Genomic DNA, 16,726 nt, shown 5'->3' on the forward strand with positions numbered 1-16,726 from the left:
ACAGGCTCATACATCTGCACTTGTCCAAATATCACACACCATAGCACTACTTGTTATGATTTCCAGGGTGCTATAAAAACTGAGCATCTGTGAGAGCAATTCACTTTAATAGATCCCAGATATAAGGTATGTAAAAAAAATGGATGGATCTCCCCCGAGGTGTGTTTGAAAAACTGGCAGGGACAGGTGGTGCAGCATCATCATGGATACAGAATGAAGGAAGTGACAGGTAACCTTTAGGAAAAGAGAGGAGGCGAGGGGAGAGGAGAGGAAAGCTTTCACAGAGGTTGTGATTCTGGTTCAGGGGTCAACAGAGGCACTTTAAAGAATGTTGGAAGGTCAAGTGACGCATACTGGTTTTCAGCTGGCATTTAAATAAGACACAGACCGACTGACTGACTGGAGGAACCACTCTGCAATCCACATTTCTCCTCCGGAGGACTTCAAACTGTTTACACAAAAACTCTCAACAGGCAGAGGTCTTGACCCAGACCTTGACCTCATTTATCTCATCTACCTTACATCCTTCTTTCTACTGGAAACACACACACACACACACACAATAAAAAGCATACACACAAACATGCATTGTATGCTCTCGCTAAATCTATTAAAACACTCCAAAATCCCATAACACAACAAAGATTTCCTTGCAAAACACAAAAGGGAAATGTCCTCTGGGCTCCAGGGTCCTGCCTCCAACTGAAGTTTTACACTGATCCATAACATTGTTTGGTGGCGTTTATGGTGCTTGTTAAAAGTAGCATTCTCCCTCAGATCTCGAAGCCTTTAATGCGAGCCAAGATCCAGGAGGTCTCATGACATCACTCTCTCTCTGTTTCATAAGGCAACAGTAGGATGTCTCAAGTGTTTGAAACTTTTATGGTAGTTTCAAGTTTGTTTTGCGTGAATACTCTTCATATTTCTTTATGAGGAAGGAAAGATATTCTGCTCTGTTAAACTGAAATGGCCTGTGGATGTGATAATACACAATGAAATATACAAAGATCGTTTTAATTAGAAAGACAATTGACAGTGTATGTCATGTATCTGAGTATTATGGGCACTGTCAGTTATATGTTCCAAGATTTCCAGAATTCATTCTGAATAAGAAAGGAGATATTTTGGAATGAAATCTTGTAATGTTCTGACTTTTTAGCAAAATCCGACCTCATTCTTTAAATAAGATGATTATTCTACATGATTACAATGACTATAGGATGAATATTATTACATTATTTCTTAAAATAGCATTTTGTCGCGGTCTGCTTTATAGATGCACGTCCATTGCTTTGCCATGTTGCTTTCTATGCTAATCGACTTTTCAGAAATGCTAAAATAGAAAAATACGAATATAAAAGACACATTTTTTATGTCTGTGCTTCTTGTTTAATGATCTCATCATCCATCTGAATCCATCTAGCCCTGAACTCCACAGAGTGCACAACCACCGTAGCAGACATCCGGCAACGACCGTCCTTCAGTCCCACCAACACATGTCTTCACCATTACACTTACCTGCTGGCTATAGACGGACAGAAACAATACCACCTTGACTCACGCTGTTGGTCCTATAGGCTATTAAAACCTGGGAACATTAGGACAGCTCCTTCGGGGTTTTTAGTCATAGAGTTACCGTGGCTAGACAGTTGTGGTTTTTGAGGGGTCTTGGTGCACCTACATACTCCTTTGGTCAGTGTTTACAACTGGGAATTTTAGGTCATTGGTGGGATTTCCTAGAGACTACAGTGTTGAGACTAACACTATCTTTGGGATCTAAGCTCATGTCTGGCTGTTCCTCATATCTTTCTCACTGTCTGTGATGGATTAGCCACCTGTGGTGATGAGAGCTGGATGAATGTGTACACGATCACACACAGACGCTCACATACGTATATGATGACCCCATCCTTTTCAGTAAATCTAATTAAAGACGCTTCAACACCCATGACCGCCCACCTGGCCATAGGGTGACTTCATCATCACCTCTAACTTCACCCTAAAGAGGACATAGATCACAAACAGAGACAAAGGAAAGGGCGTTCTACCCTGGATAAGGCAGCAAAGGAGACATGGCTGTGTTTGTTAGGATTGTGATATACAACAGTTGGTAACAGTATACACAAATACGCTTAAAAGTAGCTTTTGAATGGAGGCTCAGGCTGGAAAGAGGAGGCTGGGAACAGGAAGAAGAGCAGGACATTGATTCTCCACACGCTCTAAAATTTAAAAACCCTCCGCACTATGGTATGGATTCTTCGTGCTGGAAAAACTATGCAAGACAAACACAAGGTTGTACTAAAAAAAAAACGCCTATGCAAGCACACTTTCATGGAAACCTTGGGAGCTATAAAATAAAAGATGTAATGATTTGAGTTATTCTGTCGCACACTGCATACAATACAGCGGTTATGTGGTTCCACACTTGAAATGCCAAAGCAGAACATAGCAAAAAATGCATAGGGACAAAGCAGACAGAGCTGGAATACATGTCAGTGCTGTCAAAGCACAACAGTTGGAAATGTGCAGCAGAAGAAAATCATATCAACCCTCCTGAAAAGACAGGAGCTTGTAAGGATCAACTCTGTCATCAGTACATTTCCCTCCTGTCAATCCATCTGACAGCACAGCACCAATGCTCAGTTTATGCTGCACAGGCCAGATGGTTGGATCAAATTGACAAGCCGATTCAAAACCAAAAACTCCCAGTTTCTGCCGTATCCTGCATTTACATGGCTATTTTTTGAAGCCTATAAGATAATACAGTAAACACAAACACGTACACTCGACACGTCTTCTTAAATCAAGAGATCTAGTGGGCCAGACAAAGGTGTTTGCCAGGGAGGAATTCCTCCCACGCCGGAGTCTATTCTCTGATGCATGACCAGCCAGCGAGCCTTGACTCTGCACACCTATTCCTCATCGTACTCCCTGGAGGTATCCCGCTGTGGTAAACACAACCGCACAGCAACACATGCACAGACAGCAGCCCATACCTTTCAACATCTAAATCTCTCTGGCTCTTAAGTATATGCTTGTGATGTGCTTGTCTCTGTGATGTTTGTGGTTACAACGCTGTATGTTTCTTCCACATCTACATAGATTTTTGGACGGAAGTGTATTTTCGATGGCGGGGTGGTCGAGTTGCTAGAAGGCCTGTTTTTGGTTTGGTTTTGTCATCATGTTTTTGCATGGTCGAGAGCGTCTTGGTATTGGACCTCTTCACAGCATCATAGCTCACTATAAGTTGTTTTGGATGATGCAGCATTTACAGATATGAACTGCAGTTGAGGGGAAAAAAAGATTCATATCCTATGGTGGTCATTATTATATTAAAGGACCATAATGGTGGTTTTGCAGGCGTGAACTGAAACTAATGGCTGCCTGGAAGGTGGTCAATGCCTGGAGTGTGGTTCACTTTGGAAAATGGGCTGCAGTAAAGCTAAGTACACACAATTTGTAGTTAATGGGGTTAAACGTGCAAAACCACCACTGTAGTTCTTTTCTGTGGGAGCTCTGATATCCCACCTGAGGGGTTCACCAAATGCAGCAGTAAACATGCACGGCAGGGAACGCATCAATGACAGCAGGCTCAGGTAACAAAAATCAAAGAGGTCAAAACGGTACATTTGCTCCAGCAGCACAATCAACTACAATAGAAAACAAGGTGATATCCATCTTAGTTTGCTGTAATAGCCTTTATACAATCACGTGTTTGTAAGTGGCGAAGCATGCAGGACGCCTCTTTCATAGCCAACCATGATACTATAACCTGTTTACCTGTGGAATGTGCCAAACAGGTGTTTTTGGAGCATTCCACAACTTCCCAGTCTTTAGCTGCTCCTGTCCCAACTTGTTTGAAACGTGTTGCTACATTAAATTAAGAATGAGCACAAATTTTGAAATATATTTGAATATATTGTCTTTGTGCTGTTTTCAATCGAGTGTATGTCAAAAAGGATCAGCAAATTATTACATTTTGTTCAATTTATACGCAGCATACCAACTTTTTGGGAACTGGGATTATAGTTAAAAAACGCAGTGAGCCAAGGGACTGTCAACCTGTTTTTCAGCTTCTTATATGACAAGAACCACGCTCATATGGCAGGAACATGGCTTAAATGGTGTCTTTCCTGCATGTAAATGGTAACTGACAGAAGAATAATTTAAACTTGATTCTAATTATGCATTATGTGACATTTCCTTTTTGACTTTTAGGATATGCACTGGCTTTTCAGAGCGTTCATCAGTGGAAAAATCATCAAATGCATTGCCTCAGTTATAAGCATCTGCCAACCATGTGAACATGTAATACATGGCACATAAATTCATCCAGCATGCTTTTTTTTTTTCATCTTAAGATTTTCATACAGTACTTTGATTTACCTCACGTGTAGCGCATTGACGGACTACTAAATATCTGTTAAAAGACACAGTCTAAGTCTCGCACAGCTGTGTCAGCCTGGTAAGGGCTATGTGAAAAACAGTCAGGAAGAGCGTGCAGAGTATCAGATTCAGCCAGGACTCAGGCCTGCAGCTTTTTTGTCCATAGAGAGCCATTCATCCCTGGCTGGGACAGTAGAGGAGTGATCACTCACTGGAGCATTAGCAAAGATCCAGACCTCATCATTCATTTGCCTCACTCTTCTTCACAATCACTCTCCTTTTCTGTCTCTCTACCTTTCCACTTAGCCTTCCTCTATCGTACGCTCCCACTGTCACTCTCATTCCGCAGATGCCGGGTGGATGGCTCTCCATGGGTCCACTTGGATCTCAAACACACACCTAACCCTTTCCTACCTGCAACTCATGGCTCAAGCACATCACCCAGAGTCATCTGTCAGTGGTATTTAATGCTGGAGAGAAGGACTGGTCTCCTGTCTGTAATGGGGTGCAGATTAACAGGCGGTGTCTAATGATACCAGAGGGCCAACATCTACCCCGAAACCTAATGAGTGACAGCATGTCATCAGCTGACTTCTTCCATGTTTTATTTACTTCTACTCTCGATTGTGGTCTTTTGTCCTTGTTCACCCCTTCCCCTGTCTGTCCTTCTCTCCTTCATTATACTTGCTTTTCCCCTTATGCTGTACTGTATCTCCTCTCTCCCTTCCTCTCCTCCATGCTCATCTTCTCCAGATGTGGGCGCTGATCCAGGTGGATCCTGCTGTTCTCTGCAGTTTGTCTCTGTAAAACATCAGTTAGTGTCAGAGGAAGTCCGCGCACGGCGTCTCGGACGCAGCTGCAGTTCTGCTGCGGCTCTGGACTTTTATAGCTTCTCATGAAAGAGAGGGGGAGAGAGATTCTATAGGCTTTGATAGTAAAACCTGTAAAATGCAGAGAGTTGTCCCAGTCTAATCTACTCTTTCTCTGATGTTTATAAAGCAATCATCATCGAGAAGAAGCCAAATATCAATGCAAATCTTGGCCCACCATATGGAGCATTAAAAGATAATTCTTATTTATTAAAACTTTATTAAAACTAGTTTTGGCCATCATTTCTCCTGGTTCTTTCATTGAACTGGCACTGGTTCTTAGTCTTGTTTACTTATTCCTGATTTAAATCATTAGACTGTATTTTTTTGCTGTTTACCTTAAATTTTGGTTTCTGGTTTGGAAAATCTTGTTTAAAACCTGGTTGATTGTTAACCACGACTGCTGATCTTCTCATCTGACTTATTTTTAGGGACATCACCGCATTTCCAGATCTCAGAAATTAACTTGCACAATCTTATTATGACTGATATAACTAATGCCAGAAACTATGAAAATTGGACCCGCTCTGTAATAAACCTGAATTATCCCTTAAAGGAGCAGCAATGACCATAAAAGAGCACAACAGACCTGGAGCTTGTGAACTGAATGCATCATTGTTGGATAATTGCACACAAGCTGAAGTTATTTACAACAAACTGAAATAGGAGTCTGGATTTAAAGGCAATAACTGCGTTGGAGTGTCGGATGGAGCTAAAGCATTCACTTCGACTTTGTTGCTCTTTTTCCAGAGACACATTCCTTCGCTCTCCAGTGAGCTGCAATCCTCACATTAGGCATTCTCAAGTCTCCAAATCAATTTCTGCCTTTCTGTTGCCAATGAGTTGAGGCACTATGGGTACAATTAAGATATATGGCAGGGAAGGAGAGCAGCAAGGAGAAGGTGGGAGAGGAGGGGGGAACAGTTTGGCAAAGGAACAAAAGGCAGGGCTAATGATAACACGAGACCTTGAAATGGGAACTAGGAGGACCGAGGCTTCATCTCGCTTCTCCTTCAATCTCCATTCCTCCCTTGACCTCCCCTTTCTTTTTTAGCGCCCCCCCCCACCCTTCCCTCTCTTCTGTCCTCTCCCTCGCTCGTTCTTTCAGCACCCTATTACGGCAAGTGCTTGTTGTCTTTCATGTGGAGTTCACGGCTGGAAATGATTAGGAACATCAAACCAGTGAAGGGAAGAGAAGGGGAGGGAGGTGAAAGAGACGAAGCGAGAGAGATTGACTTCTATATTTGGAAGAAAGAATGCTAATATTATTAATGAACATAATAACAGATGATGGCCACTAAAAGTGCCTCTTTCTCTTTCTGTCTCCCGCAAATGTGCACACTTGTGTACACACACAGCGGGGCATATTTGTAGATGTTCCACACTCAGGGCTAAACAGTAAACTATACCATAGAGTTACAGCTTCAGTGGAGTTTCACATGTGGTGTGTGTTACGGAGTTTATCTCTGGGCTGCATCTCATGTTAAAGGACACGGGAGCCGTTGCTCAGGCATATTTACAAGTCTGCTCCAAAAGTCGAATCAGCTCACATCTACGTCTGATGTTCGCTTCTTCCATTTTTTTCAATTGTATATAAGTTTGCTATGCTTTACCCTCCAGTAAATGTAGACTGGAATAGCGAATCATCACTGGCTCAATCTGCTAGAAACCTCCAGCACTGTTGTCCAGGTCTGTCACCATAAACTCCATAGATCAAGAACGAGCTGTCGCCTGTTTTCCGAAAACAGGTAGAGGAAGAAAGGAGGGGGAGTCCAATGTGAATGGAGGTCAAAAGTGAGGTCAGAGGGAGATAAAAAACTAGTTACAGGGATGGACAGAAGGATAGAGGAGCACAATGAGGGATGACATCACTTTACTGGACTCTGAAAAGTGATAAGAGACGCAGGGGGATTTAGATGGTAGTGATCCTATCTTGCGCAAAGCCCTGCAATGTGGCAACTCTTAACCCGGGGTGCAACGGTTGTGTGTGTCGGTCTACTGTACGCACCCCCCTCCTTTTATAGATTCTTTCAAAGTGAATACTGTGGGCCCTGACTGACAGCTGGCCTAATCAGTGCAGAAATCAGCCCTATTTTTTACTTACTGTTAAATATTTATAGCCTTTTAAACCCTGTCTCTCTGTCTGTGTCAGAGGCCTCAGTTAGACCCACTGGCTGGCGCAGCAGCTGCTACCAACAGATCCACATGGATATCTGTGAAATGCCAGGGGTTTTAACATCGCTATCTGCTAACAGGGAAGCTAATGAGGTGCTTGAGGTCAGGTGTCAGAGTTGAAGGGTGATTGTGCACGTCCACCACCCACAGAGATTAATAGGAATTGTCATTATATATTCACAGTTGCGGTCGTTAAATGGTCTTAAGCAATATGGCTCGCAATTATCAAGACTCCTCGACATCAGTTGAGAAGCAGAGTTGGGGTTTTTTTTAAGCATAATTAGGGAAATCAACATTGTGCCCTTTTAAATGATCCTTGGTCAGCAATCAAATCCGGACATTTGCAAGCTTAATGAGGCTCAACGCTGTCAGATCGTTGATGAGGACTGCAACTGCTCTGTTTTATGTATTCTGAGAATATGAAAATACTGCAAAAGTGAAGCAAAAACTGCTGAAACAGAGAGAACAAAACGCGTGAAGCAAACGTTTTCTCTAGGCCATCACCTTTGATTTACACAGCGAGGTCTGTCATACGAAGAGAGCGATGATTGTCACTTATTGTCTTCCAGTTGTAATTTTGCTCCAGAGATGAAGAGAAAACAGTAATTAAGGAGTGAGAGAGCACAAAGACGGACTAGAGTTGGACCTCAGACAGGGGACCGCTGTCTGAGACGGTCTGAGCTGGTGGGTTTTTGGATGAATGAAGGGATGGATGATTGAGAGCGAGCAGCCCACGGTTGCTTCAGGGGGGCCTCTAACCAGCTAAAACAGTAGTATCTGTTTAGGAGGGTGCATCTGTGTTTCTGCTGCAGTGTTTCTCCCAGGATGGGAGCAGACATGTGTGTGTGTGTGTGTGTGTGTGTGTGTGTGTGTGTGTGTGTACAAATCTTGGGCATTTCAGTGGTTTATCCAATACAAACATGACAAAGAGGCAGAGAGAGTGTGGAATCTGTTTTGTTTTTCCTCCACTGGGACACCACAGGATTTTATTTTCTCTTTGACGAGTGTGTGACTGTGTAAAGAGTATATCATTGGGAGCGGGCACTCGGAATTTGAGGGTTAGCATCTTGTTGACGGTTATTGTTTCTAATTTGTATTTTATGTTCAAAGCATGTCTGCATGTTGGGAGGGGGAGGGAGAGAAAGGGGAGAGGATGGGGGAGGAAGATGGTTCATACTGAAGCACGAGAATAAACTCGTCTACTATCAGACATTTTTCTGTTTGCAAACAGGCAAATGTTGTGTTATGACACCCAATGTGTAAGTGTGTGTGTGTGTGTGTGTGTGTGTGTGTGTGTGTGTGTGTGTGTGTGTGTGTGTGTTGAATGGGCAGACACAGTGAGCAATTCTGATTATAGGTATTGATTAGTCCATCTGTGAGAGCAAAAGTACACAAAAGAGGAGATCAATATGTGTGATTTGAACAATCTATCATGAAGACAGCTGTTGAAGGAGTGGAGAAGGTTAATGTCAACTTCCTCCACAGATCTGAAATATTCTAAATAAGATTCTGTCATCAGCCTTATCAAAGTGGAGACCAAATGTTTTGAAAACCATCTGTTACCTTCATGTTTTACGCTCTGTGGGTGAGTTTTTTTTTCTGATAAAGCTGGTGTTTCACATTATTACCACCATCACTATATTAGCCTGAGATGTTTAGACAAAGTTTTCCAATCTGGGGTCAACATGCAAAAAGCTCCTGCCCTCTCAACAGCTTGGCTCAAGTTGATACACAAATAGAGATACACACAAGACCTTCTAAACATGCAGCACAAAGGGTTCAGGCTTATCCCTGCTGATTGCAAGGCTTCGCTCCACTAAACCAAAATAGTGTCCGTAAGCCTCTGTAGCCCTCCGCCCATTTAGTCATGCTTCCTGGATGTGATCACTGAGGCCATGGGACAGTTTCGTCATGTCCTTGCCAGTCATCATTGAGCTCTAACACTAAAGACAATGGAGGTATATGATTTAACACCAGAGTTCAGCCAAATAGTGCTGAATTTTGTGTGTGGCGGATAAAGCCACAATGGCATGTTACCATCACCATTTAAACATCCTAATTAGCACTAATTCAATATTACCATTTACTGACATCATACTGTCATGATATGATCATATTGTTTACCACTGCTGTGCACATTAATGACGCCAAGCAAAAGCAAAAACTAACAAATTAGTTACTGAAGTTTTGCCTAATGTGAAACATAAAATTAGCTTTTTGAAAATATAACTGGCTGGTAAAACGTCAAAGCAACATGGGAACTTTTGGATGTATCAATTCACCACGGCCACTGGACAAAAAATAGCCTTGTGACATTTTCGTTTGAGGTGCACACTTGTTTGAGCAGAGAACCCAAACATGATTCACTGAAAAGCCACAAACGTCTCTCTACAAAAAGCTCAAAACATGGCAGATAAAAATGGCTGACCTCACACAAACACGGAGGTAAACTCCAAAAATAATTTGTCATTGCCACAATGATTCCCTGTATCTCCCGCCTACGGCGCTGCTGCGGTTAGGGCATTGTCGTGAGTTGCCAGATGGAAGCCTTTAACTCAAACACTTATTACATTATTTATCTATTACTATCTCTGCCTAGGGGCTAAGAATACAATAAATCTAGCCAAACTTGAGTTAAAGGATTCTATACTGACATGTTTCCAATTCAAACTAAATCACGGGTTTAAAAAGTAAATCTGATTGAAACCAAGTCCCCCTCTGTGGAGCAGAAGGCTCCTTTTAGATGCACACAGGCTTCCAGGCTAGTTGAAGCCTGATTTTCTCTACATAAACATTTATGTTTCAGCGTCATTTTATTTCTCGATCTGTAAACCAACAAGCAAGCTATGTGGGAGGCTCACAATAATAAGGCAGAGTGTGTTTATCATTATCAGTAAGCTAGGTTTTATTGGGGAGAGACTAAACCACCTTTTCTTGCCCTCCAGACATGGTCACACAAAGAGCCAAAACTCATCTGACAATGCACGAAATCCCAGGCAATATTTGCTTTGTGTCTGGCAAGATGTACCTTCTCAGTAAGTAGTTTTTATGTTAGAGCAGGTCACTCCTTTCATTTTTTTTGTCCTTAATTCTCTTAATAAGATCTTAGAACTGTCTTATAAAGGGACATTTTTGCTCATTTTAATTGATATATCCCTCATTTTGTTGCTTTTTTGTCTTGTTTTTGAGAGCTGAGTTTTTGCAGTGTAGTAGTTCCAGGGTGGGATGAAGGTCATTGCAAACTGTGTGTCTGTGTGCATGTGTGTGGCATATGTGTGTCTGCGTATGTGTGACCAAATCAATGTGAGCCTTAAGTGTCAAAGGTGAGCCAGACTTCCAGCTGCGCCTCTTTCCTTGACCCCTCCCGATGTGTGCGTGTGTGTGTGTGTGTGTGTGCATGTGTGTGTGACAGACTAAGAGGGAGTAACACCTGTTATCTTTGTAGTAAAGGAGAAATTGTGGCAGTTTTGATGACAGGAAATAAAAACCTGTGCGACACTCATCATTCATTCAGCAGGCTCACGTTTGGGGTTTTTTTTAGCAGATGAGCACACAGAACAAATTTAACCAGCTGTGTGTATGTGCATTTTTTTTTTTTTTAATCACTGCTTTTTACACCTGAATCCCTCGTCTACATCTGCAGTTTCTCCCTCTTTCCTGTGTTTTTTGCTTGAGGTCAGGCAGTTAGTAACCTCCACCTCAGGGAAGTGACAATAGTAAAAGATAGCAGGAGCACCCCCTGACTTTTTGAGCTTACATCTGGTGTTGGGTTACTCTGATAGTTGTTGACTGCAGACAGGCACAGCAGCTCCAAATCAGAGGGTCCATGTGTGTGTTTGTGCACAGTATTATAGCGAGTGGACACACCTCAAACAGCAGAAGTAGAAGATATAGCAATGTGGATTTGTAATCCTGTACTGTCTGTCTATCAAGTTGTCACATCGGCAGAAAGAATATATACTAGAGCATTATAAACGTGACTGTCTTAAACAGTGAAACCCAGGTCAGGATTCGTAAGTAAACCACTTACTGGCCTCAAGCGAGTGTTAAAGTGAAAAAAAGTTCAAATATAAATATTATTTTGCTTGAAAGAAGCATGACAAGCCGTTTTAAAATAAGTCTACAGGAAAATAAGATTACAAAGGCTCATTTCAAGGAATGCTTGTTTCGTGCAGTCAAGTAAATTACAAACCATTAAATGCTCAATACCGGGGGATCGAATCACTTGAAATAAGATTAGTGTTGTTCTTTTTTCTAGATAAACACACACACAGACACACACAAGTGACATTAAAGAAGCTAGCCCAACCAAAATGGCCAATTAAGACAAAGTAAGTGACATTTACTTGAATCAAGCCTTACATAGTCGCCACTAGATAATCCAATACTCAAATCAAATGAGAGCAGATTTGAAATCTAAATATAACATCATCTCACTTACTTAGAAATGTTTTTGTCTTAACGACACACGCAAGCATGTACACATATACATGTGTCCATGCAACCACAGGCATATTCTAACCAAAATACAATGATTTTCAGACAAATTGAGACCCTATAAATGAAAAAATAATGCAGATTTACACTGAAAGAGATGTTAATTAAATGTGAGATATTTAAATAATCTAATTAAATTGGCTGGCAAGTTGCCAAACAACTCTCACAAAGGCAATCTTGGAAGCATCACCTTTTAGACTAACTCCTGTAGCTCCATGTGATATAGTTATTAAATAATTCTCTTCACAACTGAAACATTTCCATTTCTTGAAGGTGTTCTCGGCTGCTGCTCCGTATGATCCCATACAAAGGTTTGAACTCTGAATGAATGCAGCCATCTGTTAACGGTAGATCTTCACCAGCTAACAGTAATGTATAACCAAAAGCCATACGCATTCATGCATATCTGACGGTTCCTGTTTAGGCTACAGTACCGTACTTTCCTGTACATGGCCTTGACCTTGTGAATTTGCAGTCATGTGCCTGATAAGGATCACACAACAAGCAGCAAAGCGTAACGGCTGCTAATGCTGGACATCGGACTGACAATGGAGCTAAGTTGATCGTGCAGTTAGGAGTAACAGGCAGCTATGATAACTGGATTAGCCTCTGACTGACCTGGGCTTGAACCACAGCCGGAGTCAGAGATGGGTCACCTGTTCAGTGACTGCTGAGAGAGAACGTATAGAGAGAGGATTGTCTGAGTGCGTTAATGCTCGTTAGTATCAGGGTCCACGGCAAGATGAAACTAAACACAGTTAGCAAATTTAATGTTGAGAGGGTTCAACTACTCGGGTCCCACGCAAGACCCTGAAGGTCATGAACTCCAGCTGCTACACGTGCTGTGTGTTGGCAATTTAAAGAGCGAAAGGCACTATTAAAACACATCATTCTCATTAACCCATACACATGTAAAGACGCACACACTCACGCACACTATGCACGCACAAACTGCTGAGTGGTCAGCTTGCAGTCAAAGCAATCACATCTTAATGAATTCTATTGATTAACGTTATTCTGCTGAAGGTTCAGGAGCCAAACCCTCGTCTGCTGCACAAGCGGGCGAGAGCGCGCCCACACATGCACACACACACACACACACACACACACAGACGTGTCTACAGTGTAACTAAGTTCTGTTTAATTGAACCACAGAGACACAAAAAGCTTCCATGTGTATGTGTGGGGGGAGGATATTAGACACCGCGATTACATATTCATACACAGCCTGAGGGGGTGAAAAACTAGCTTATCCTTGTTAAATTAATTTCCTGACTCGGCACATGTGAGGTGAATACAGGGAAGTGGTGAGAAACACAGTCCTGATTCCTAAAGCACCTGTTAAATCACGGTTCGTGTGGGACCAAAGCCTGATACCCAGAATTTCAACCGTCCTTAGAAGAGGCAGCCAAGTTATTCTCGGGATAAACTGTTCGCTCTAAAGCTTCTTTAGCTGCTTAAATCATCTTTGTCTTTCTCTGGTGTTTTTCCTTTACTCGGTCCTCACGCTTTTCATCTGCTCTCATCGCTTTCTTCAGAGAGGATTAAAGTTAATTGCTCCTTTGGGTCCGCAACTTTCTCTTTCATTTGTTTCTCCGTCCCTCTGATTTCAGCACAAACAAAAGACGGTGGACAGTGATGGCGCAGCCAAACAGCAGGGAACCAATCAGATTAAAGAAAGCAGTGGAGGCCTCATAAAGCCCAAAACACACTTGGTAAACCAGGTTGTCAGTGATGCAGAGCATCCATTAAAGACACATTCATGTGCACAGGGCTCGCGCACATGTGCACAGCCTTCCTCCCCACTATCATCCCATCCTCCACGGCTAGCTCAGCCAACTGGAATTTCCAAGAAAAACAGGTTGGCTAGGCATGATGCAGCCCTGGGGTCAGAGACACAGCCAACTCCTGCAGGGAGCGAATCAGGCAGGGATGAAGAAAAGGGGAAAGAGGGAGAACGTGAGAGGAAAAAAAGAAGAGGGGAAAGGGTTAGCTTTGCACACCTACAGACGTGTGGAAAGAAGTCTTAAATCAGCTGCACGTCCGCACTTCATCAGTCAGCTCACCGGGAAATGGCTTCTCAACACAAAGACCCACTGCAAGCACAGTACAGCACAGTAGTAGCTTCAAACCCAAACACTGCAGACATGAAGTGGGCAGACAGGGCCTGAGCCACAGATTACTCCATTGTCTCCAATAAAAAACTATATAAGCACACCACAGGTATTCAAAGGAATGTTGAGTGCTTAGACAGTTGCTTTATCTGAACGCTGGGAAACTGAAAATCTTAATTGTGCGAACAGAGGCGAAGAAGCAGAGATAAGCTGGGATGAAGATTAATTTAAAGCTGAATAGTCTCCACATAGAGAGACTTTAGCTTCAAAGAAAGAAATAATGAGACTCTAGTGAGTCTGATTAATTGAGGGGCCTGTTCTATCTTGATCACTCCATCTTTCCTGCTATCTGTATCTCTGCTGCTTTCACTCACTGTGCTGAATCATTAACACAGCGCCCCTTACGTCATTACAATACAGAAAAAAAACTGCACTAATTACCTCATGCAGAAAGTTTTAGCTAATTTACAGTGACAGCAGATAAAAAAAAAACAAAGCACACTCTGCAAGAAAATGTCTCCAGCTCAGTCGAGGAAAAAGGCAGACCAGCAGCAACACTTCCAATGGAGTCCACATCTCAGCGGACACGATCAGCTGCACCCTGCTGTGTAAATCATGATGCACCAGAAGGAGGTGTGAACAGAAGTCAGGACTGAAACGGAGAATCCACTAATGGGCATGATGCCGAGAGATGAGGTGATGATGTGCCAGTGAAGGTGCGGCATCCAAAATGTGTCGGGGAGGAGTGGAAATTGTCAGGATAAGAAGTGTGCGTGAGGAAAGGTGGATAGCAAGGGAGGGAGTGGGGGAGCTCAACTAATGTGGTGTTTTGGAGATGTGAAACGGAGGGCTTAGGAAGACAAGGCAGAGGGGATAGACAGAAAGTCAAAGAGAATTATCGCTTGGCCCAATAAAGATGATGACAGAATATTACGGTATTTATGGTTTCATGCATGATGGGGACATGGAAATTTGCGTTTGTGTGATTCTTGTTTAACATGTCGGATGTCTATTTTGGCATCATTTGCACCCCTGAAGGAGGGGAGGACAGGCGATGACGGTTGAGAGGTTTAGCCGGGAGTTAGAGGGGAGATTAGCGTGAAGTCACGGGGTAAACAGACCTCCAACACGGTAAGCCAAGGGGTTCAAGGTAGGAGGCGCCGACTAAGATGCACTAAGCCACACAGTAATGGGAAATGATGGGGTCCCAGCTATCACATGGCTGGTCACACCAAGGCTGCCTGGGAGAGGGGTGAGAGGGGGCGGTGGACTGAGGGTGGCGCAGATTATTACCCAGATCAAAGCTTCGTTTGAGTGGATTTGGGTTTCACAAATGGGAGGACAACAGGGACAGGGTGTAGGATGAAGGGGGGGGCGGAGATCTAAAGATACAGTGTTTCAAAGGGGTTACAGTAGCCTTGTTAAAACATAACCCAAATCTTGTTTTCCAATTGCCTTCAGTCATTATGCACCTCAGAGCCTCATCATTAAGTAAAAATAGGTTTACGTATGCTACTTTCCCTCTGGAGCTAAAGCCCAGCATCCACAATACAGCATTCACCATTTCTTTCAGCATGCACCTGCTATGACAGACTTGCATCCCGCTGCCCCCCCCTCCCCCTTAATACGCCGCTGCCAAAAACAGCTTCTGCCCACGCTTCCTCTCTGTTTGCTTACCCTTTAATGTATTTACTTGACCTCCAAGAGGCATCCACACGATGGTGTTTTTCTCGCCCCTAAACCCCCCCCTCAGCTCAGATAGCAGCATCGTACCTTAGCCAGCAGAGCTCACCATCACCAGGGTCACATTTAGCCCAGCTCAGCACTTACGGAGGAGAATGACGGAGGGACAAATGATACAACTGCAAGAATAAAGTGGGATAAGATGCAACGGCGAAAGAGAAAGATGGAGATGGAGGGATGAAAATGACAGGGGTGCGTCTATGCAAAGCTGGGGGGAGGGAGAGGAAAAGGTGCTCCCTGTTGTCTTTAAAGTCTTATTGGTTTTCTCTTTCATTACAGAACCTGTGTTGACTCTGCACACTGCTTGCTCCCTGTGGATTAACTATACTGCCTGGACACACACACACACACACACACACACACACACACACACACACACGCACAATCAATCACTAACTTATATGCATACTGGGACATGCATGAGGGTATACGTGCAGACTCATACACTGCCTCTATTTTGACATCATACATAGCAGTGATTTAGCTTCTTTTTCATTTATATCGCAATTACAAAAAAGCGACATCAGTGTCGACCGGATGGTAGCAAGCAGCATGCGGGGATTTGCCTCCACGCGGCTAAAAGCTAAATATCCCTCCTGTGTCTTTTATGAATGAAGCATGAAAGGAGAGCGTTTGCACTGGACAGAAAAGACAGCAGCTTCTTGGACGATGTAGAAACAAAATGCCCCTGTAAATTTCTATCTCAAACACATTGCTCCCCGAGGGGCAAGTCTAAACAGGCCTGTCAAGGCCAGTTAGCAGGCCACTGTAGACGCACAATGGTGCCTTGTGTGTAGGGGCCAACTAAAACGTTCCCCAGGTTGTTGGCACATCTCTGCACTGACAGGGTATTTCCCTTTAAACCTGCTTCCTTTTTAAACCTCCATTACCCTCTTATCACTTCCTCCTCTCCTCTTTTGAGTCCCTTTTTCGATCCTTGCC

General features: G+C 43.1%; 1 protein-coding gene across 1 annotated transcript in view; it reads right to left on the reverse strand.

Annotated features, from left to right (window-relative positions):
* Positions 1 to 16,726, reverse strand: part of dchs1b (dachsous cadherin-related 1b) — an 81,790-nt gene that overhangs the window by 20,821 nt on the left and 44,243 nt on the right. The window lies entirely within an intron of this gene.

Source organism: Chaetodon auriga, chromosome 15 (genome assembly GCF_051107435.1).
Source record: "Chaetodon auriga isolate fChaAug3 chromosome 15, fChaAug3.hap1, whole genome shotgun sequence".
NCBI classification, from domain to species: Eukaryota; Metazoa; Chordata; class Actinopteri; order Chaetodontiformes; family Chaetodontidae; genus Chaetodon; species Chaetodon auriga.